Source organism: Hyperolius riggenbachi, chromosome 11 (genome assembly GCF_040937935.1).
Source record: "Hyperolius riggenbachi isolate aHypRig1 chromosome 11, aHypRig1.pri, whole genome shotgun sequence".
Taxonomy (NCBI): Eukaryota; Metazoa; Chordata; class Amphibia; order Anura; family Hyperoliidae; genus Hyperolius; species Hyperolius riggenbachi.
Window position 1 is genome coordinate 38,889,700 of NC_090656.1, and position 16,071 is coordinate 38,905,770.

The following is a 16,071-nucleotide window of genomic DNA, read 5'->3' on the forward strand; positions in this document are numbered from 1 at the left end:
GCCCTGCACTAGAGCGTGTTTTGAGCATTTAGGGATCGCTTTCGATCGCTAGCAATTTCCCTAAAAGCTCTGCCAATGTAAATGGATGGGACAGATTCCGCTGGTGCGATTGCGGTTATGGCAATCGCAGGACATGCAGAATTTTGGGAGCAGTTCCATTCTAATGTATTGTATAAGAGCAGGGAAATCGCTCCCAAAATCTGTTGCAAAGCACTACCACAAATCACTAGGGATTACGATACCGCTTTGCACTTTGTTGTAGGTCCCAGGGCTAAACGTAGATTGCAGAATATCTGTAAATATGCGGACATTCTTCTAACCAGTAAGCCATGCCCTTTTTAACTCAGGGCTTTTTTAAATGTACAACATATAGGGCACTGACTGTACTTACAAACAGCACTTTCAATAACGCAATCCACATTCCTTTAGCAGAGAATCCCCCAAAGTTTCATAGAATTGTAACCATCAACATCAGCCATGATGACACAGAGCATGACCTGGACACAGCAGCCAGCTCCTCCCCTCTCTAGTAATGGTGACACAGAGCATGACCTGGACAAAGCAGCCAGCTCCTCCCCTCTCTAGTAATGGCGACACAGAGCATGACCTGGACGTAGCAGCCAGCTCCTCCCCTCTCTAGTAATGGCGACACAGAGCATGACCTGGACATAGCAGCCAGCTCCTCCCCTCCCTAGCCATGGCAACACAGAGCATGACCTGGACATAGCGGTCAGCTCTGCCCCTCCTCTACAGCCTTGGTGACACAGAGCATGACCTGGACATAGCAGTCAGCTCCTCCCCTCTCCAGCCATGGTAATGCAGAGCATAACCAGGACATAGCAGTCAGCTCCTCCCCTTTCCAGCCATAGTAATGCAGAGCATAGCCTGGACATAAGTCAGCTCCTCCACTCTCCAGCCATGGAGACACAGAGCATGATCTGGACGTAGCAGTCAGCTCCTCCCCTCTCCAGCCACACATCGTGATGTGTTTCAGCCATAATAGTGATATCATCAGCATATCTCAGTTTTCAATATTCCTGCCAGCTACTTAAATTCCAGCATGTGACTCATCCAAACCAGATTTCCGCATTACATATTCAGTATATTAGGTAAATGAATAAGGACACAATATGCAAGAACATTTAGTGGTCATGCCTAATTGTATCACATCTTTTCTAGTGTCACTTAAATAAGTGAATCCATTCTAAATTCAAGTGTTCCTGCCAAGTTCCTCACCACCTTTCAACTAGGAGGAAGTAAGAAATCACATCCTAAACTTTTGTTTTACAAGAAATTCCTGCTGCCTTCAGTTGTGTTCTCACCGATCCCTCAAATCTCTGGAGTCTGAAGTAAAACTGATATCACGATCTCTGTGAAAGTGAACACATCAATACCAAACAGCATTAGAAGCACTCATAAAAACACACAGCCGTGATTAGACTATTTGAATATATCAGGCTTGAGATATTTGCTAATTGCTTTTTGAAAATACTTGTTAAGATGTGTTTTTATTTTCTCGTTGATATGTTTAAACATCTTTATTTTGTATGAGAGAATAGCTGAGCCAGGGAATAAGGTTACCCTGCGTTGCTATCCTTTTTTTTTTATGACACGTCATGAAATCCTGTGGAAACAGACCTGAAACAAGAACAACTTAAAGTGAACCTCCAGACTAAAAATCTACTCAGCAGCACTGACTTTAACAGTTTCACAGCATGAGAACTTTGCTTTTCTTACCCAAGCCTCATTTTTAGCTGCACAGAAGAAAACTGCCCGGGCATTTCTCCACTGATGCTGTGCAAAGCATGATGGGATTTCTGTCGATGATGTTCTTGTTCGGCTGTTTTGGTGCACATTTTTTTGTTGTTTTTTAATTGAGATTTGAAGCCTAGCGCGCACAGCTGGGAGGGGTGACCAGGTCATAGTAAAGTTGGAACTGTCTCATGCTCCCTGTCACCTCCTTTCACCCAAAAAGATGGCTGCATCCATGAAAAAGATGGCTGCCCCATGAAATCACAAACATTTGCCTGTTTTTTTAAAAAAAAACAGGATGGGTAAGAGATCATATTACCTATCTATTTCAATTAACATAACTAATGTAAGTTGATGACATTATGTTTGTTTAGGCTGAAGTTCCCCTTTAACATTTGAACAGACGCAAAGAACAGATATTTTCATCCCATCTTCTGTTCAGAGCACACTAAAGAGGAATTGCCAGCCACACAATCAAATTCCTTTTTCCCACTTCTCTGTGTGAATTGTGCAGCCTGGAATACCAGCCATACAAGCCACTTATCAGATTGTGGCAGATAAAGAAAGGCAGCAATGACAACGATGTGATTTTTCATAATAAGTTGCAACCAGCAACCTACGTGAGTTTTATAGGAGTTTAATTAAAGTGTAACCCCAGGCAGAAATAAGAGTGTGTGAAGAAGCAGCAGTCCCAAGACACAGATCACAGATGCCTGTCCAAAAGAATATAAACCCGCAATATACAGTAGCACGAAAAAGTACGTGAACCCTTTGGAATTATCCAGATTTCTGCACAAATAGGTCTTAACATGTGATCTGATCCTCATCTAATGCTACGTACACACTTGAGATAAAAGTCTTTAGAAAAGGCAAGATCACAGACCAATTTTACCCCCTTCCATGTAGTATGAGAGCCATACCAACACAGTCTATTCTATGGAGCTGAACTCCCCATCAGATAAAAATCTTTGCAAGATGCTGAACACACAGATGCTGTACACATTCAAAAGATCAGTATCTGCAAAAGATCTGTTCCTGCAAAAGGCATTCATAGTCTATGATATCTGCAGATCCTCATACACACCTTGTTTAACAGACTTCATCTGCAGATTTGAAGATCCATCCTGGTGGATCTGATCTGCAGATGAATGTTTGTTAAACAAGGTGTGTATGAGATCTGCAGATATCATAGACTGTGAATGCATTTTACAGGAACCGATCTTTTACAGGAACTGATCTCTTGCAGATACTGATCTGTTGCATGTGTATGTGCAGCATCTTGCAAAGATTTGTATCTGATGGGGAGTTCAGCTCCATAGAATAGACTGTAGAGTATGGCTCTCATACTACATGGTAGGGGGTAAAATTGGTCTGTGACCTTGCCTTTCCTAAAGACTTTTATCTGAAGTGTGTACGTAGCATAAGTCACATTAATAGACAAACACAGTATGCTAAAACTAATACCACACAATTAAATGTTTCCATGTTTTTATTAAACACACCATGTACACATTCACAGTGCAGGTGGAAAAAGTATGTGAACCCCTAGACATCTACCAAAAAAACCCCATTTGTTTGGTACAGCTGTTACAGATTATGCAATAAATCTTAAGTGTGTTGACGTGGGGGGGGGGGGGGTCAACCCTGCAGACAACCCAAAAAAAAGCCTTCCCAGTCCTCGTTCCTTGGCTCCAATTTCGAGCCCTTGGTACACATCCATACTGAACATGCCTGAACTCGTAGGTGCGCAGTATGAATCCAGTAATTCATACGGCCAAAGATGTATTCTACCTGCAGGTTGATTGCTTGAACCAGGGGACAGTGGTGGAGCCAGAACATGGGGAGAGGACCAGGAAGGCTCTATGGGATCTAGAGCCTTTCTTCTACATAAACACATCTTAATTTTGTCCTCACTTCATGGTTGCTTTAAGTGCTGCAGAGTCCTCTGCCTACCATTAGGCAGACCATCAGGACTTGAATGTACACTACAAGACATCTCAGGAAGCCTTCAGTCGTGTAATTAAGAGTCAAAAATCAGCAAACATTGTGTCTGCATTATACAGCTATCGATCACCAGCCTCTCACAATAACATAACACGGAGGCTGGATTCAGTCAATATCAATTATTCTGCACTCAAAAGGCAAAATGGCAAAAATGTGCATTCCAATAATTGAGGCTTGACTGTGTTCCACAACTGCTATCAGCATGTTCTAATCATCAACCCAAGAGCCGTTCTACTGGGAAAGACGAGGACTAGCAAGGTGCCTTTACAAGACAGAAAGCTGTGGAGGATTTCTCACCAGCTTTCACAGATTAACCTGCACTGGGGAGAGACAAATAATAGTTCAAGGAGAATTTCTACCACAGGAGGATTTGTGGAGAAGCAGGTGACAGATTTGACCAGGTGATCAATTTGTACTCCTATGGCTGCTTTTGATCATGTGATGGGCTTTAATTCCAGCTGTCTGTTTAGTTGCTCTGGTTTTAACCTGTCCCGAAAAGTGGATCATTATTAGAGATGGTCAATTAAATTCTAATAATATGTTGCATGAAAGTTTAATGTGAACTGTATACAGATTTAAACTGGGTCAGGTAGTTGGAAAAGGGGGTCCAGAATCTGTTTTGAGTGTTTTATTGTATGTCACCAGTGGGCAGGCATTACTTCTTATCTTTGGAAATTGAAACTGTCGTCGATATAAGTGGGAATAAATTGTTTGACTGACTAAAAACGTGTTAGCGTGTAGTTTACCACCTCATCGGGCTATTCACAGTACGTCATAGAAATACAGAACCGCTTGAACATGTTGCAAACAAGCTTTATATTCTGAACAAGTTCATTAATACTTATGCAGAAAATAGTATTCGTTAACACATTTGACACATACATAAACACATGGCTTGATGCTACAATAGTGTAAAGAAGGTCTTATTTAATTTTCAATGCAAAGTAAAGAAAATAAGAAAAAAAAAAAAACTTCAGCACGAATGCTGCAAAAATTAATAAACAGCCTCTAACCGCTCTTTCCTGCTATTCAGCACTAAATATCAGGTAGGACAGCATGGCCTGGTGCACACCAAAATCCGCTAGCAGATCCGCAAAATGCTAGCAGATTTTGAAACGCTTTTTCTTCTTTTTCTGTAGCGCTTCAGCTAGCATTTTGCGGTTTTGGGAAGCGTTTTTGGTGTAGTAGATTTCATATATTGTTACAGTAAAGCTGTTACTGAACAGCTACTGTAACAAAAACCGCCTGGCAAACCGCTCTGAAGTGCCGTTTTTCAGAGCGGTTTGCGTTTTTCCTATACTTAACATTGAGGCAGAAACGCCTCCGCAATCCAAAATCTGCAGCAGCCCGGGAGTATGTGTTTCTGCAAAACGCCTCCCGCTCTGGTGTGCACCAGCCCATTGAAATACATTACCATAGCGGATCCGCACCCGCAAGCGGATCGCAAACCGCAGCAGAACCGCTCTGGTGTGCACTAGGCTCATGTGATCGGCCCCGGACTGCACACAATTGGCCACAGACAGCATGCAAATCGGCAATGGACAAATCAGCCGCAGGCAGCACGCAATCGGTCCCAGACAGTACAGGTCCTTCTCAAAAAATTAATATATTGTGATCAAGTTCATTATTTTCTGTAATGTAATGATAAACATTAGACTTTGATATATTTTAGATTCATTACACACAACTGAAGTAGTTCAAGCCTTTTATTGTTTCAATATTGATGATTTTGGCATACAGCTCATGAAAACCCAAAATTCCTATCTCAAAAAATGAGCATATCATGAAAAGGTTCTCTAAACGAGCTATTAACCTAATAATCTGCATCAACTAACTCTAAACACCTGCAAAAGATTCCTGAGGCTTTTAAAAACTGCCAGCCTGGTTCATTACTCAAAACCGCAATCATGGGTAAGACTGCCGACCTGACTGCTGTCCAGAAGGCCATCATTGACACCCTCAAGCAAGAGGGTAAGACACAGAAAGAAATTTCTGAACGAATAGGCTATTCCCAGAGTGCTGTATCAAGGCACCTCAGTGGGAAGGAAAATGTGTGGCAGAAAACGCTGCACAACGAGAAGAGGTGACCGGACCCTGAGGAAGATTGTGGAGAAAGACTGATTCCAGACCTTGGGGGACCTGCGGAAGTAGTGGACTGAGTCTGGAGTAGAAACATCCAGAGCCACCGTGTACAGGTGCCGCATTCCCCAGGTCAAGCCACTTTTGAACCAGAAAAAGCGGCAGAAGCGCCTGACCTGGGCTACAGAGAAGCAGCACTGGACTGTTGCTCAGTGGTCCAAATTACTTTTTTCGTATGAAAGCAACTTTTGCATGTCATTCAGAAATCAAGGTGCCTGGAGGAAGACTGGGGAGAGGGAAATGCCAAAATGCCTGAAGTCCAGTTTCAAGTACCCACAGTCAGTGATGGTCTGGGGTGCCATGTCAGCTGCTGGTGTTGGTCTACTGTGTTTTATCAAGTGCAGGGTCAATGCAGCTAGCTATCAGGAGATTTTGGAGCACTTCATGCATTCATCTGCTGAAAAGCTTTAAGGAGATGAAGATTTCATTTTTCATCACAACCTGGCACCTGCTCACAGTGCCAAAATCACTGGTAAATGGTTTACTGACCATGATATTACTGTGCTCAATTGGCCTGCCAACTCTCGTGACCTGAACCCCATAGAGAATCTGTGGGACATTGTGAAGAGAAAGTTTAGAGACGCAAGACCCAACACTCTGGATGAGCTTAAGGCCGCTATCGAAGCATCCTGGGTCTCCATAACACCTGAGCAGTGCCACAGGCTGATTGCCTCCATGCCACGCCGCATTAAAGCAGTCATTTCTGAAAAAGGATTCCCGACCAAGTATTGAGTGCATAACTGAACATAATTATTTGAAGGTTGACTTTTTTGTTTTAAAAACACTTTCCTTTTATTGGTCGGATGAAATATGCATATTTCTTGAGATAGGAATTTTTGGCTTTCATGAGCTGTATGCCAAAATCATCAATATTAAAATAATAAAAGGCTTGAATTACTTCAGTTGTGTGTAATGAATCTAAAATATATGAAAGTCTGTTTATCAGTACATTACAGAAAATAATGAACTTTATCACAATATGCTAATTGTTTTGTGAAGGACCTGTATCTTCCTGCTAATAAGCATTGAATAATACAAAATCACAACAAGACAGCTAATTCCTGCTACTCTGCACTATAAACAGGATAACCACAGCACAGCTCCCTCCTGTTACTCTGCACAGACTACAGGATCAGCACTGGACAGCTCCCTTCTGCTACTCTGCACTATAACCAGGATCAGCACTGGACAGCTCCCTCCTGCTGCTCTGCATTGACTACAGAATCAGCACTGGACAGCCACCTCCTGCTACTCTGCAGTGACTACATAAGTCCGCCTTGTTAAAGGACAACTAATGCGAGATAGGGAAATATATCTGGAAAACGTTTAGCCATAGACCCTGAACAAGCATCCAGCAAATCCAGCATCCAGCAAATCCGGTGTTTGGCATTATTGTCAGATCTGACAAGATTAGCTGCATGCTGGTTTCTGGTGTTATTCAGACTTTACTGCAGCCAAATAGAGCAGCAGGACTGCCAGGCAACTGGTATTGTTTAAAATGAAATAAATATGGCAGCTTCCATATACCTCTCATTTAAGTTGAACTCTTGCACTTGAGAGAAGGAAAACATAGCAATTTGTACTTTATGTACTTAGATAGCTTAGCCCGTCTAATTCCCCCTCATCTGTGACTAAGCACAAGTTGTAATTTGATCCCTTAGCTGTGTCAGCTGACTGCCATGGCAGAGAGCTCATTTGTAAATACAGGGTGTTAACAATATGTCTACTTCCATGAAAGCAGGAAGTAGATACTCTGCAGATGTATTGCAGGATTTGTATCAACTGTAACAAAAATGTTTTTCTTTAAAGGTTATTATGCTTTTGCTCATCTTTTAGAGCTAAGGATGTCTCCCAAGATGCATCACTGCACAATATGCAAACCATCTTTTGTGGTTCCTGTAAGCTAACCAAACCTCCAGAACTGCTGGGATGCAATGCGTTAAAGTGAACCTCCAGACTAAAAATTGACTCAGCAGCACTGGAAAGGCTCAGTGTTTCTTTAACAGTTTCACAGCATGAGAACTTTTTTTTCTCTTATACAAGCCTCATTTTTAGCTGCACAGAAGAAAACTGCCCGGGCATTGTTCCCCTAATGCTGTGCAAAGCATGATGGGATTGCTGATGTTGTTGTTCTCGTTCTGCTGTTTTGGTGCAATTTTTATTTTTTTTACATTTTGAATTTGACATTTGAAGCCTAGCGTGTGCAGCTGGGCGGGGTTATCAGGACACAGGATAGTTGGAACTGTGTCTCCTGCTCCCCTGTCACCTCCTTTCAACCAAAAAGATGGCCGCCCCATGACAAAGATGGCAGCCCCCATGAATCACAAACATTTGCCTGTTCTTTTAACCTGCTGGGCGGTCTGGACGAGCTCAGCTCGTCCAGTACCGCCGGAGCCTGCCGCTCAGGCCCTGCTGGGCCGATTTGGCTCAAATAAAGTGCAGCACACGCAGCCGGCACTTTGCCAGCCGCGTGTGCTGCCTGATCGCCGCCGCTCTGCGGCGATCCGCCGCGAGCAGCGGCGAAAGAGGGTCCCCCCAGCCGCCTGAGCCCAGCGTAGCCGGAACAAAAAGTTCCGGCCAGCGCTAAGGGCTGGATCGGAGGCGGCTGACGTCAGGACGTCGGCTGACGTCGATGACGTCACTCCGCTCGTCGCTATGGCGACGATATAAGCAAAACAAGGAAGGCCGCTCATTGCGGCCTTCCTTGTTTATTCTGGGCGCCGGAGGCGATCGGAAGAACGCCTCCGGAGCGCCCTCTAGTGGGCTTTCATGCAGCCAACTTTCAGTTGGCTGCATGAAATAGTTTTTTTTTTATTTAAAAAAAACCCTCCCGCAGCCTGCCTGGCGATCTTAATAGAACGCCAGGCAGGTTAAAATGGTGTGGGTAAGAGATCATATTACCTATCTATTCTAATTAACATAACTAATGTAACTTAATGACAGTATAATAAGGGTATAAGAAGCGCCCTGGTGTAATAAAAGCATCTAAAAGCAGTTTAAAAACGGGAAATAAATTTGAGGTAGCTTACCTCAGTGACGAAAAAATCTTTGTATTTTACAAAGGTTTTTATTAGTAGCACAGGCAACGCGTTTCGTGGGTCAGAGCCCGCTTCCTCAGGCCAATAACAGTGCCAAACTAAATGACAGATTCAGCAAAGGGAGGCTCCTACACCATTGGGCTCCCACTTTTGTCTCCTGTATCTTTTTACTAGAGGATGTTTTTGACAACCACATCCCACTACATTAATGACAGTATGTTTGTTTAGGCTGAAGTTCCCCTTTAAGCTTGTTAATATTACAGAGTCAAACTAATCCAGCGTGCATGCAGATTTTTGTGGGTGATCCTCATCAGTGCGTGGTATGGATTAATATGGCTCTATGGGGGTAGGACTAAAAGCACCCAGAGTTGCACATTACCCAGCATGCTCCTGGTGAACCAGAACTCCTAGGAGTGTGTAAGGGGCTAAAAAGGACCAAAAATCCCTCTTACTAAAATGTTATGCAAAACAAAAACCTCTCACACCTGCCAGGTTGAGCCTAGGACCCTGTGCAAAGGAGAGCAGCATAGGAGGTTTCCAACCCAAGAAATATGAATAAAATAGAGATTATTAATTTTGTGAGTTACAGGATACTTTAGCTGCAGCTGGTGGGAGCAGCTGGGTGTGTACAAATCAGATAAGAATATTTGAAGCCAGAAGATCGGTTAGACGTGTAAAACAAAAGTCTGAACTATGTGCTTTTAGAGCCACAAAGTGTAAATGCTGACTACAGGATCAACTCTAGATCAGCACTGGACAGCTCCCTCCTGCTACTTTTCATTGACTACAAGAACATGCACTAGACCAGCTCCCTCCTGCTACTCTGCATTGACTACAAGAGCAGCACTGGAAAGCTCCCTCCTGCTACTCTGCATTGACTACAAGATCAGCACTGGACAGCTCCCTCCTGCTACTCTGCATTGACTACAAGAGCAGCACTGGACAGCTCCCTCCTGCTACTCTGCATTGACTACAAGATCAGCACTGGACAGCTCCCTCCTGCTACTCTGCACTATAACCAGGATCAGCACTGTACAGCAGGGGTCCCCAACCTTTTCCGGCTCGGGGACCGCTTTCTGACAAAATTTTTCTCTGGGGCCCGGGGGGGGGGGGGGGGATGCGCGACCTAGTGGACAGCGTCATATGCAGTGGGTTGGGGGGGGGGAAGTTGTTGCCCAGTATAGGGAGATAGGGAGTTTAGTTGCCCCAGTATGGCTAGTATAGTTGCCCCAGTATAGCCAGTATAGTGCCCCAGTATAGCCAGTATAGTGCCCCAGTATAGCCAGTATAGTGCCCCAGTATAGCCAGTATAGTGCCCCAGTATAGCCAGTATAGTGCCCCAGTATAGCCAGTATAGTGCCCCAGTATAGCCAGTATAGTGCCCCAGTATAGCTAGTATAGTGCCCCAGTACAGCCAGTATAGTGCCCCAGTATAGCTAGTACAGTGCCCAGTACAGCCAGTATAGTGCCCCAGTATAGCTAGTACAGTGCCCAGTACAGCCAGTATAGTGCCCCAGTATAGCTAGTACAGTGCCCAGTACAGCCAGTATAGTGCCCCAGTATAGCTAGTATAGTGCCCAGTGCAGCCAGTATAGTGCCCCAGTATAGCTAGTATTTTGCCCCAGTATAGCTAGTATTTTGCCCCAGTATAGTGCCCCAGTATGGCTAGTATAGTTCCCCAGTATGGCGCCCCAGTATAGCTAGGTGAGTGCCCAGTGTAGCGCCCTAGTATGTGTGGGTATGTAGGTAGTGCCCCTCTCCCCAAACGGCCGTGCGCCTGTTACCTTATGAGCGGCGGCCGCTTCCTTCCTTATAGTCCCCCAGGTGCCGCTCTCCTCTTAACGGCAGCATCTTACAGCAGAGCGTATTGCGACTGCTGTAAGGAGGGAAGGAAGTGCGTCGGCGGTTCCCATGGTAACGGCGATGCATATCGCCGCTACAGGAAGCCGCTGATGCGCTTCCTTCCCTTCCTTACAGCAGTCGCAATACGCGCTGCTGTAAGATGCTGCCGCTAAGAGGAGAGCGGCGCCTGGGGGACTATAAGGAAGGAAGCGGCTGCCGCTCATAAGGTAACAGGAGCGGTGGCCGCGGGGGGAGGGGCGAGAGGCCAGACACGCCACGGCCCGGTAGGAGACTGCCAACGGACCGGCAGTGGGTCGCGGCCCGGTGGTTGGGGACCCCTGCTGTACAGCACATACATATGTAATCGCTGCCGGGAGATTTGGGCGCAGGATACAACCAGTATGGCTTATCCTGCTGCTGCACAAGTCCCAGCGACGTTTGTATAATTTCACTTCCAGCTATTGATGGAGGCCGAATTATAGGGTTTTAAAATGTAACTTCTGCTACATCTTCTGACGATGTCGAAGTTACTCAGTATACGCCCAAATCTCCTGCGCTGCGATTACAGTGCTCGCTGGACAGCTCCCTCCTGCTGCTCTGCACTGACTACAAGATCAGCACTGAACAGCTCAATTCTGCTACTCTGCACCGACTACAGGAGCAGCACTGAACAGCTCAATTCTGCTACTCTGCACTATAACCAGGATCAGCACTGAACAGCTCAATTCTGCTACTCTGCACTATAACCAGGATCAGCACTGGACAGCTCCCTTCTGCTACTCTGCACTATAACCAGGAGCAGCACTGAACAGCTCAATTCTGCTACTCTGCACTATAACCAGGATCAGCACTGGACAGCTCCCTTCTGCTACTCTGCACTGACTACAGGATCAGCACTAGAAAGCTCAATTCTGCTACTCTGCACTATAACCAGTATCAGCACTGGACAGCTCCCTCCTGCTACTCTGCACTGACTACAGGATCAGCACTGGACAACTCCATCCTGCGACTGCTAATAACTGCTGTATAACTAAATAGATGAATACTGGACAGCTGCTCTTTTCTACTTATAGGCACTAAACAATATAATATCAGCACTGGACAGCTGCTCCTTGTGACCTAACATTGAACAATACAAGATCAGCACTGAACAGCTTTGTTCTGCTAAAAAGAACTGTGCAATTCCAGATCAGCAGCTAGTATTGCACAGAACTACACTGCTGCTTTTTGTCACACACTATTGAACAATACCAGATCAGAACTGCAGAGCTGCTTCCTGTTACCATACAATAAACAATACCAAGTGGGTCCTGGATCAGCACTGGGCAACTACTCCTTGTGACTCAGCACTGAACAATACAGGATCAGCACTGAAGAACTTTGTCTTGCAAAACGCACTGTGCAATACCAGATCAGCTGCTAGCATTGAACAGCACTGCACTGCTGCTAGTTGTAAACCCTACTGAACACCACCACATTAGCACTGCAGACCTGCTTCCTGTTACTACACAATTAACAATACCGAGTGGGTTTCAGATCAGCACTGCACAGCTCTGTTCTGCTTAAAAGAACAATGCCATGCCAGATCAGCACTAGAATTTGGATCAGTCAAATTTATTTGCATCTCATGGACCATATTCAAACAATACTGGTTCAGCACTGGGCAGCTCCTTCCTGCTACTGCACTATGGTTAGTTAAGTGTACAGAATACACTGAATACTACATAACACTGTCACCAAAGAGATAGAAATCGAATGTCCCTACTATAGCTGGCTACACACTATACAATCTGTACTTAATCTTACCATAACTATGTTGCATTAAGTCAACTTGATCTATATATTCAGATTGAATTCAGTCTAGTGGCCTTTACAACACAGAGATTAGTAAGAGTGCACAAGGATTGCACACCCAAATTGTATAGTGTAAGGGCAGCTTTGTTTATTTAGTCTGAGATTAGATAGGCTGAAGCCCATTGGGGAAGGGGGGTGGGGTTGATTCAAACAAACCAGCATGTTTTGAAGGTAAACTCGAGTGTCCATAGAAAACCCAAACAAAATTCCTGCAGATAGTTTTCTAACTAGGAATCAAACCTAGGACTTTTGCACATAAGAACAAGACACTTAACCAGTATACAGCCATTGATGTCAATGGAGATGGTACTTGTATAGGCTGCCACTCCCTCTTAGTCCTCTTGCACACTACATGCAATTTTCGATTTTTTATCTAATCCGATTTTTTATTCCGATTAAAAAACATACTGCCCTGCATCAAATATGAAATGGTTTGAGTAATGGCATGTTCCCCTATTAAACAATAAACCAAAAGGGTGAAAAAGAAGGTTAAAGAAGACACTTTCATATTAACACTTAAAAAGAAACTCCGACCAAGAATTGAACTTTATCCCAATCAGTAGCTGATACCCCCTTTTACATGAGAAATCTATTCCTTTTCACAAAAGGATCATAAGGGGGCGCTGTATTGCTGATATTATGGTGAAACCCCTCCCTCAAGAAACTCTGAGGACCGTGGTACTCCTGGCAGTTATCTGTCTGTGAACCCTGTTGCTTCGTGGGAAATGGCTGTTTACAGCTGATTCCAACTGCCAAAACAGCAAGCAGCAGCTACATCACCTGCCAGCAGTAAAAATGTCACCATGTAATAAATGTCAGACTATAAATCAGGGATTTAAAATAGTTTACAATGGGCAAACACTGACTAAATCACTTATACATAATTATTGTAAAAATGAAGCACTTTTTGTATTACATTATTTTCACTGGAGTTCCTCTTTAAAAGGAGTACAGTAGGGGGGTGGGGGGGGACTTTAAGGTCAGAAAGCTACTGCGCCTGTGCAGCAGTGTCCTCGCTCTCGCTGACGTTACCCAGTACAGTCCGCTCCTCAAGACATCAGCGGGAGCGAGGACACGGCCGCGCAGACGAAGTGGTTTTCCGACTTTAAAGTTGGAAATTCCAAAAAGGAACTGGAGGTGGGGACAGGAGCATCGGTGAGCGGCTGCGAGGGCACAGGATGTTTGCGGGGGACCATTAGAAGCCCCAGGTAAGTTCAACACTTTTCCCCCCTACAGTAGTCCTTTAAAGCAGAATTACATTATCAGTTCCAAGACGATTTAATACAGCAGCCATCTTTTCTACTAGCCCACAGTTCTGTTTAAAGGACCACTATGGCGAAAATTGTAAAAATTTAAAATACATGTCTACAAGTGCAAATAAAAAGTACATTTCATTCAGAGTAAAATGAGCCATAAATTACTTTTCTGCTATGTTGCTGTGACAGAATCGAGAGGTTTTGGACTAGTCAATCTCCTCATGGGGGATTCTAGTGGTTTTGTTTTGTTTAGAAAAGCATTTTATGAATGACAGTTACTTTGTCCAACTCCCAAATCAGTGTGCAGCGAGCAGGGAGGCTGGCCAGCATCTTTTAATGAATCCTTTTCAGGGAGAGTTTCTATAAAAAAATAAAAGGCCATGCTGAGAATCCCCCATGAAGCGATGGACAAGCCCAAAACCTGTTAATTCTGTCAGATTTCTACTACTTACTGTAAGTGACAGCAACATAGAAGAAGAGTAATTGATGGCTCATTTAAATGGAAGAAATGTACTTCTGATTTGTACGGGAACACATGTATTTTAAAATTTTACAATTTTCGCGAGAGTGGCCCTTTAAAGTTACACGCAAGGCCAGAAAAATGTCCGCTCCAGCCTGAAAACAAATAAACGCAAAATAAGGAGCTGTAATTTCCTGGGGATTGTACAAATCATTGTGAACACCAGATAGCAGTAATGAGAAAAGTGAGAGCTGAGGAACAAAAACTAAAATTCCCAAAGAGTGATTATGTGTATATTTATCTGACACAACCACAATAAACATTCGGAACGGATTCAGTTCGCTGCGCGCCGCCACGGCTCCCGCGGGATAGCTACGCTTCCATTAACATCCATTAGGAAACGTGAGCATATTTATTACAATGGGGCAAAACCGTTCTAAAATCCTTAATGGCCGCCGTGTGCTGCATACTTATCAGGCCACGCATGCAACATATTATGCGAAATGCGACAGGAACCACAGATACGGGAATTAAAAAATGGTGCTGTGTCCTGTCGTTCGATCGTCAATAATTCAGCAACGACTCAGGTATCCATCAATAGTATCAGAGGCAGCAGCAATTACCTGTCACATACTACAAATCAAAAGCGTTTTAATTTGCTTGTCAGTCTCAATGCCGTTAACACAGAAATTATAACCCGCCGCACAACACCCGGATCGGCAGAGGAGCGCTATAAAAGGGAATTACTGACATGTTAATTCGGGTATTGATTCTTCAATTATTCAAATCGGTAGTAGAAACTCACATTAGCATGAAAATAACCTCAAAGCACAATAGGGAGGATTTATGCGATAACAGAAGGGGTGCTGCAAAGTTTCTGCAGGAAAAGTTTCCTGGTGCACAGCGGAAAAAGTTGAAGCAGATGCAGCTTTGCTATATGTTTGTTTACTAAGAGTTCTAAAGCCAGTAAAAATAATACCTGGCCTCCCATAATGCACTGGGAGGAGAATCCTGCTCATCTAAATAGACTAGGCTATGCATTACTGTGAAGGTGAGGCTACATACCAATATACAGCAATATATAAATATAGGAAGTTGCTTCTGATGCTGAAACCAGGTAAAAGTACCATAAAAGTGGGTATGCTGAATAATTTACTGCATCACTACAGCGCCCATTTAACCTGTTCTGTACCAGCAGTCTCTGTCCCCTTAACCCTCCTGGCGGTAAGCAGTTTCAGAGACTGTGTCCGTGGGAGGATTTTTTTTAATAAAATGTGTTTTTTATCCTTCAGCTAGCACTTCGCTAGCTAACCATGTCCCCCAAGCTCCGACGCACCTAACTAAACCCCGCGATCGCCGCCGGCAATATTTATTCCTCTGCGATGCCGCGAGAGCCGCAGCTTCACCATTCAGCTTCACTTGTCGCTAGGTGACGATTGGACATTATGTCATGCGCAGTCCCGATCCTCCCCATAGCGAAGCCTGGAGCTGATTGGGAGGCTGCGCAGTCGCGGGAACCCTGGGGGTACGTATTAGGGTGGCGATCGGGGGGGGGGGGGGGGGAGGGATAAATCGGTGGAGAGCGGCGAAACTTGGGGGACTTAGTTAGCTAGCCAAGTGCAAGCTTGAGCTATTACAGCAAATTTTAGTAAAAAACAATCCTCCCAGGGCCATGTGATCCTCTGCGGCGGCTAGCCCGAGCGTAGGTCGGGGTTACCGCCAGGAG

The 16,071-nt window shown here is 44.4% G+C and overlaps 1 protein-coding gene across 3 annotated transcripts in view; it reads right to left on the bottom strand.

Annotated features, from left to right (window-relative positions):
* The window catches only part of CHST8 (carbohydrate sulfotransferase 8), a 584,914-nt gene that overhangs the window by 501,247 nt on the left and 67,596 nt on the right, over positions 1-16,071 (bottom strand). The window contains exon 1 of one of the 3 annotated variants that reach the window (XM_068260868.1): positions 392-471. The exons of the other annotated variants lie outside the window; for them this stretch is intronic. The gene's annotated coding sequence lies outside the window, so the exon portion shown is untranslated. Of the gene's footprint in view, positions 1-391; positions 472-16,071 lie in introns of those variants that run through there. 3 annotated transcript variants of the gene reach the window in all.